Source organism: Orycteropus afer, unplaced genomic scaffold, assembly GCF_000298275.1.
Source record: "Orycteropus afer afer isolate SDZICR_OR568_19922 unplaced genomic scaffold, OryAfe1.0 scaffold00266, whole genome shotgun sequence".
Taxonomy (NCBI): Eukaryota; Metazoa; Chordata; class Mammalia; order Tubulidentata; family Orycteropodidae; genus Orycteropus; species Orycteropus afer.
This window is the reverse complement of record NW_006921853.1, coordinates 3,032,579-3,040,633: the sequence shown is the minus strand read 5'-3', so window position 1 is coordinate 3,040,633 and position 8,055 is coordinate 3,032,579.

The window sequence follows — 8,055 nt, the reverse complement described above, 5'->3', positions numbered from 1 at the left end:
CCTGTTTCCATATTTTAGGTATCTGTCAGAGCAGCACCCCACTCTTGGTACCATATTCTGTTCTGGTTACCTAGTGCCACTCTGACAAGAATATACCACAAATGGGATGGCCTTAACAAACAGGAGTTCATTCTCTTACAGTTTGGAGGCCAGAAGTCCAAGTTCAAAGTGCCAGGCTCTAGGGGCTGGGTGAAAGCTGCTCAACCTTGGGCTTCAGCTCTGCCTCTTGCTCCTGGCCTACTGAAGCCAGAGGTTTTTCTTCACTGAGGCAGCTACTGGCTGCTGAGGCCAACAAGCCTAAGGTTGACAAATAAAATGGCACAGTCCCAATGTTACCAAACCACACAGCAGGCCATTAATTCAAGTCCACTGTAAGTCCCAAGGTCGTTAGAGCACGGCAGGCTGCTGAACAACGACACAGCTACATGCAGGACCCAAGCATACCATAAGCTAGAGACCATTCCCAAAGTTGCTTCTTATTTATGGGAAGCAGACCACATACCCAAAGCAGTTACTCAGCTGCTTGTGGTAGATCCCACTATGGATTTGATTGTCAGTTTCATCATGGGGAACAACTACCACCAGCTGCCCAGCCAAGCTGACACACAAACATAACCATCACACAGGATTTTTTTTGGTTTTTGTTTGTTTTAATTTTTATCGTGATTTGGGTGAAAGTTTACAGAGCAAATTCATTTTCCATACAGAGTTCATACACATTTTGCTTCGTGACATTGACTGCAATCCTCACAATGTAACAGCTCTCTTCCCACTTTCTCCCTGTAGTTACCTCTTTCCTGTGTCCTTCTTTTCTATGCATTCCTGCCCCTAGAGCTCTCTCCCTGTGAAAATACTGCCCTTTTGTTCTCCCATGATTGATCATTCTAAGGAGTGAATCCACCTGATGTAAAGGTTCACCCTGTATGTCTATCTACTGTTTGGCAGGAACCCACAGCAGAGAATTAAGTTCCAAACCTGAAGGGTAACTAGTGCACTGCCTTCCAGTCAGATCCAACTCATAACGACCCCTCTTTGGGTTTCCAAGGCAGTATCATTACGGAAGTAGATTGCCTAACCTTCTTTCCAAGGAAGGGTAACTAGGGGCCATAATCTCATGGGTTTCACCAGGCTTTATCAGACCAGTAAACCTGGTCTTTTTTTTGGCCATAAATTGTTTTTACTAAGTCTGAAACATTAATATAAATACTGATGGGGAAGTGTTTTATATCCTAAACTCCAATATTTCAACTCTGTCCTGTCCTATTACTATAATTTGTAAAAATCTTAACAATGCAGTGATTCAAGTTTTCTTAACTTCAACAACATGTTAGAGAACAATGTGTCTTGGTTTGAAGAATTTGTTGCATACAAAGGCCAGAACAGTACTCGACCATGATGACTAAATACACGAAGTGAGTCCTTAAAGTATTTTAATGTAGCAAATGTCATCTATTGTCACAGTGATTCATCTTCCTTTTCTGCTAATCACATATAAGAACCATGACAAAAATAGGAAAGAAACTGCATTTGGGCCACGTGCTGTAGTTTGCTGACCCCTGGTCTGGGAGAGATGTCAAACAAATCAGCTGCCTCAAGAGTGCACCGCATCCTCTGCCGGACTTCAAGTTTCTTTTTGCCAACACAATTGCATTTGTATGACATTTTACAATTTACAAAGTGTTGTTTTTTTTTTTCCATTTAAAGTTCCCAATCATTGCAACCCGGAGGAAAATGCTGCGTGGGCTAGGGCAAAGAGGCCGATGCCCACCACCCATTTCCATAGCGACAAGGCCATGATCCTCAAGGAGTCTCGGTCCTACAAAAGCAAAGGGTGGTGGTGTGGTTGCTGCCGCCATCAGTGGTTGTATGCACAGCACAGACAGATAACATCACAGAAGCACTAGGCGGCCAAGCACTTCAGTAACCTTGTCTTTTTTATGATTTTGAGTTTTGTTCCATTGCTCTCCTACTCTATCCAGGATCTCTTGCACCAATTCCCCTCCAAGTGGTCGACAATGGTAGCTGGGTACCATCTAGTTCTTCTGGTCTCATAGTCATATAAGCTGAGGTTCACAAGGTCTACTAGTCTCATGGACTGTTTCCATATGTCTTTGGTTTTCCTCATTTTTCTTTGCCCTGGATGAGAAGAGACCCATTGTTTTATCTAGATGGCCGCCTGCAAGTTTTTAAGACCCCAGCTGCTACTCACCAAAGTAGGATGTAGAACAATGTTTTTGTGTAGTACGTTATGCCAGTTGAACTTGATGTCCCCCACAACCATGATCCTGAGCCCACATGTCCAACAACTTGCTCCATCAGGGTGGTTGACTGTGCCTAAGAAGCTGTCATAACTTTGCCCTGTTAGTTCTATTTATATTGACATTCTTACAGCACATACAAATACGTATGTAGAAATATTGTCTGACAACCTTATATATGGTCATGGATATATTCCCTTTTACCTTGATATACCTGATCATTAAGCCTGTCTACCCATCTAGTTTAATTAATGTTTGTTATTACTGATAACTCAACTGCCCTCTCTTCTTTGAGGCACCTTTAACTACTTAACCGTTAGTAACTCCCCGTCATTCCAGAGCACTGTGGCCACATCTTTTTGCAATCTTTCCTTTTTTTTGTTCGTAATTTAAGTGTAAAAAAAATTACAGAATATTTTAAAGCAAAATGGCAGCATCCTAAAATGACTTCCATTCAATCAGAAGGGTAGTATTTGCATAGGGAGATAGCTCAGAGAACAAGAACACATAGGAAAGGACACAGGGAAAAGGTAACCATAGGGAGGAAGCAGAAAGAGAGCTGTTACATTATGGAGATTATAATCTATGTCATGAAACAAAATGTATATGAACTGCTGTACGGAAAATGAATTTGCTTGTAAACTTTCACCTAAGTCACAATAACAGTAAAATGATTTCCACTCCCTATTCCACCTTTAGTATACGCAGTACCTTTGCAGTCAGAGTGCACATCTTCTTTTAAGACTGCTTCCCATTTGTATAGGAGTTCATTTTCCAGACTTTGAGCCTCGTAAGTCCAAAACACTAAGTCTTAACTATCTTTGTATCTGGATACACAGGAATTCTTGAAAGCATCTATTGTTGGCAACCCACAAACCAAAAACTCAGGAGGTCCTGAAAGCCATTTGTCAAAACATACTTTTGCTCTGGCAAATACAAGAAGAGGCAAAAACAGCATGCTCAGCACTAATACAATAGAAAGCCACATAAAAAAATGAAATACAGGTGGTTCCCAATTTACAACGAATTCGAGTTACGACAAAACGCAATTCTGTGCATTGTTGTAAATGGAACATTGTATCTTCCCGGGAGGAAGTTATGGAAAAATGCAGGCAGGGGATATAGAGAAAAATTGCTGAGTTATGTGAACACACTCCAAGTATTTGATCAGGATAATATGATGGAAGAGAATGGTGGAAAAACTGTCCATATGGTGAGAACGCGGAATTTAGAAATTGACGTCTCTGATGTGGAACGGCTTAAAAAAATCATGAAAATGGGAATTGACAGATCAAGACTTAATGGATTTTGAAAAGGAAAGAAATGCTTAAGAAGAAATAATGAGGAAGAGGAAGGAGGGAAGCTGTCAAAAAATTTTATATGAAAGGTTTAACCGGAGCTTTTTCTAAACTAAATCACGTTGCTAGAAAACGTGGACCCAAACACTGATTGCTTTGCTAAGGTTGAAAGGCAGATTCGGGAAGCAGTGAGATGTTACAGCAAAATACATGATGAAAAAAAGAAAAGGAACACATAGACAACTCTCACTGATTTTCTGACTAGAAACACCACCCTCATTCCCATGGATAATCCAGATGATCCAGAACCTTCTACAAGTGGAGTTATTACCACAATTGACAAAATGCCAACGTCATCCAACTCTTCTTCATTGTCAGGGTAAATTTTTATGATTTCTGTATTTTTTTATGTACGTATATATGTAGGAGCTCTGGTAGCGTAGTGCCTAAGGCACTTGACTGCTAATCAGAAGACTGGTGGTTCAAACCCACCAGTCACTCCTTGGAAGGAAGATGGAGCAATCTACTTCCATAGTAATACTGCCTTGGAAACCCAAGGAGGGGTCGCTATGAGTCGGGCCCGACTTGATGGCACATAACAACAACAACAACAACATGTATGTATGCATCGATACATATTTATAAGTTAATATGTATGTTTCCGATCCCCAAAGACAAATAAAGACTGCATTATAAAGATATTAATAATAAAAGGCAATAATAATGAAAACAAAAAATGAGGTACTCATGTCAGAACCGACTTACTATGAAGTCGTAGGAATGGCACCCCATAGTAATTCAGGGACTACCCGTATACCACCTGCAATATAGTCATCCAAGAAATGAACTGACATTTGCATTGTAGGAGTGTTTCAAGGAGAAGGAATGGGGACAGAACAGCCTTGAAGTTCTCAGAAAGCCATATGCCAGCTGTGTGACCTTGGGTGAGTTACTTAACTTTTCTAACTCTCAAAAAATAAAACAAGAGCACTCACTTGGCAAGTTACTGTGAGGATTAAATACACAAGTAAAATCCTAGTCATTGCCTGATGGAGTGCAGTTACTTAGAAATTAGTTGCCCTCCTCATCTGTAGGAGATGTGGGTCAGGAGACTGACAGAGACGGGGACTGTGCTAAGTCAAACAAAGCAGTCAAAATCACAAACAAAACAAAACATGGATCTACCCCAAGCCTGCAGGAGTCACCCTGAGATGACAGACTGTCCAAGGACCATGGCACTTAAGGGCTCTCTGCTGTTTGAGCTTTGCCTACGACACACTGGCCTTCTTGGGAGAAACCCTTCATTATATGATTCTAAGTCACTACTATCTCATGATCCACTCAGTCATGAACTTGAATTGCCCCAGGAAACAGATCGTAAGTAGAAGCAAAGGTTTCAGTGGCTCTCCACACCAAGAACGCTGAAGTCGCCTGGTGTGAAGCCAGCACTGGGGATCAGGAGCCGAACGCCGCACCTCTCAGCTGGAAGGACACTGAATTCCAGGCTAAACTGCCATTTCCTGATGTGGTACCAGTTGATCTTACCGCAGTCCATGTTATTAAACAAAACTGTATGAAATCATTTCTGCCAGAATTTGCTGAATTTCATGAATTAAGAAGCAAGGTCCAGTGCCCTAAACCTTGTCTCCTAGCACATTCTCTTTTCTATTATCACTTAGAACCTTCTATTTCTACCCACAAAAAGAACGCTATTCTGTTATTTTTCAACATAGATTAGTTAGACATATTTTAGAACTTCATATAAATGTAATCACGCAACATATATTCTTTTGTGTCTGGATTCTTTTACTTAGCGTGTTTTCTGAGATTCATTCATGTGGGTGTGTACCAGTAATTCAATCCTTCTTATTGCTAAGTAGCAGTCTATTACGAACATACTCTGTTGACAGTACCTGGGCCTTTTCTAGTTACTGGCCATTGTGGTGCAGTGAATTACCTGGTATGGCTTTTCTAGACATAATCTTTGTAACTCCCACCAGATTACTGGGTGTTGTTGTTGTTGTTTTTGTCATGTGCCATCGAGTCGGACCTGACTCATAGCGACCCCTCCTTGGGTTTCTGAGGCAATCACTATGGAAGTAGATTGCCCCATCTTCCTTCCAAGGAGTGGCTGGTGGGTTTGAACCGCCAGCCTTCTGGTTAGCAGTCAAGTGCCTTAGGCACTATGCTACCAGAGCTCCCAGATTACTGGGTAGGACCATGCAAATAAGGTGTATAGAACTCTGATGTTGGGACTGGTTAGTTTTGTCATTCTGCCAGGCTTAAAATGAGCCCTCCTAGAGGCAGAGAGGCGATCTCACTGCCATCAAGAGAGAAAAGCTGGAGGTGGAGAGGAGCACATCCCTGGTCCCAAGATCGCTGTGCTCGATCTCCTTGGCTCAGAGACTCCCTGATGGAGAGACACCCCACAGAGAGACACCCTAGCAAGAGATGGAGGCACTGGAACCAAGAGGCATGAGACAGAGCAGCCAGCCCACAGAGGCAGATACCAGGGCAAGAGGCCAAAGGCCAGAGAGGCATGTCTAAGGGCACAGAAGAGGGGAGACTGTCCTGATTGAAGAAGTGTATCCTGAATGCATCCTGAACCTGAATTCTGACCTGTTACTTCTCTAATAAGTTCCATAATCATGAGTAATGTCTGTGGGTTCTGTGTGACCACTGCAAGGAATTATCAAACTCAGCAGACAAGTAGTTGAGTGCCATCAGAGGGATGGTTGGTGTCAAAGGTGGTAAAATGGCTGGAGGGTGGCAGCCTGTCTGGCCTCATAGGAGTAAGTCTTGGGCTGCTGATGGTGATTCTGTCTTCCTCTTGTCAAGTTAGAAGGGGTCAGAAGATGCCGCCACCACCATGACCTTTTTGCAACCTTATGAATAAAACTGCTATTCGCATTAGTCTTTTTGTGAACATATGTTCATTTTTCTTGAATAAATACCTAGGACTATTTACCTGTTGTTGTTATGTGCCGTGGAGTCGGACCCGACTCACAGTGACCACTCCTTGGGTTTCTGGGGCATTATCACTACGGAAGCAGATTGCCCAACCTTCCTTCCGAGGAGTGGCAGGTGGGTTTGACCTGCCAGCCTCCCAGTTAGCAGTCAAATGCCTTAGGCACTATGCTACCAGAGCTCCTAGGACTATTTACCTAGGAGTCTCTTATCTAGGTCCAAGGCGTATATCTAATTTTATAAGAAACTTCCAGGCCAGACTCCTTTTCAGAATAGTTGTATCATTTTACACTCCTGCCAACAACATATGAAAGTTCTAGTTGCTCTACATCCTTGTCAACATGGTGATGTCATATATCTGTTTGGTTGGTTGGTTGGTTAATTATACCCATCCTAGTCAGTGTGGAGTGTTATTCCACTGTGGTTTTAATTTCATTGGTTCACTATTTCATTCTCTCTTACCACCATGACTGGTTCAGAATGAGGTGTGTGACCCAATCCTGCCCAATGAAATCACGTTCAGATCTTTTGCTGCAGATATGTACAATTGGTTAAGAGGGTAGCAGGGGAACCTAGAGGTGCTGGAGGTCCCAATGTGGAAAGCCTGGCTGAGAGAAAAGCAAACGGGGAAGAGCAGAGACGCAAGACAGAAAATACTGGGGATGGAATTTAGGCTTCTGGACACAGCCAGGCCTTCAGCCGGTACCCCACAACTCTTTAGCTGTGAGCTGCCATCAAGGTGGACCCTGACTCGGTGATGTCACAGACGATGGAACAGAACCAAACGCTGCCTAGTCCTGCCTCAGACCCATGATCAGTTGTGGCTCAGATGGCTGTGATCCACACGGGGCTTCCATTGGCTGGTTTGGGGCAGTAGATTGTCAGGCCTTTCTTGCTAGTCTACCTTAGTGTGGAAGCTCTGCTGAAACTTGTTCAGAATCACAGCAATACTCAGGTCTCCAAAGACAGACCGGTGGTGACTGCAAGAGAGGTGCGGAGGCTGGCCGTCAAAGCTGGGCCTCCCCCATGGAAGTGAGAAGTCTCCTACTAATGCCCGTAACTCTCCAGTTAGAGTCAATAAACAGCCCTTTTCTGCTCAGGCTTAGCTTTTTACTACCTGCAACTAAGAAGCTTGACTAATAAGAGGAAGTTTCCATCATAGAGTCTGAAAAGGTTACTCTTAGGTTAAAGATATACATACTAAACACAGCCGCAAACTGGTGTCTAGCTCCATCTGTCTACTAGTACCCAAAGCTTCATGTAAACAATATGAATATGCAAGCCACTGTAAAGTTATTTCCTTGAGGCACAGAACAACAGGGAGGATTTGTTCCTGGTCAAAAAGCCAGAAGGCACGTAAGTCCCACAATCAGACTTCATACTCCCAATCCAGTCACACTGTCCATGAGAATGTACATTCATCAGCTGTTTAAAAAAGAAAATTAAAAAGCTGCACGGGAAAAACAAAAAGTTACCTACAAAGGACAGCCAGTAAGAATAAGCTCTGATTTCTCAGCAGAAACCATGCAAGC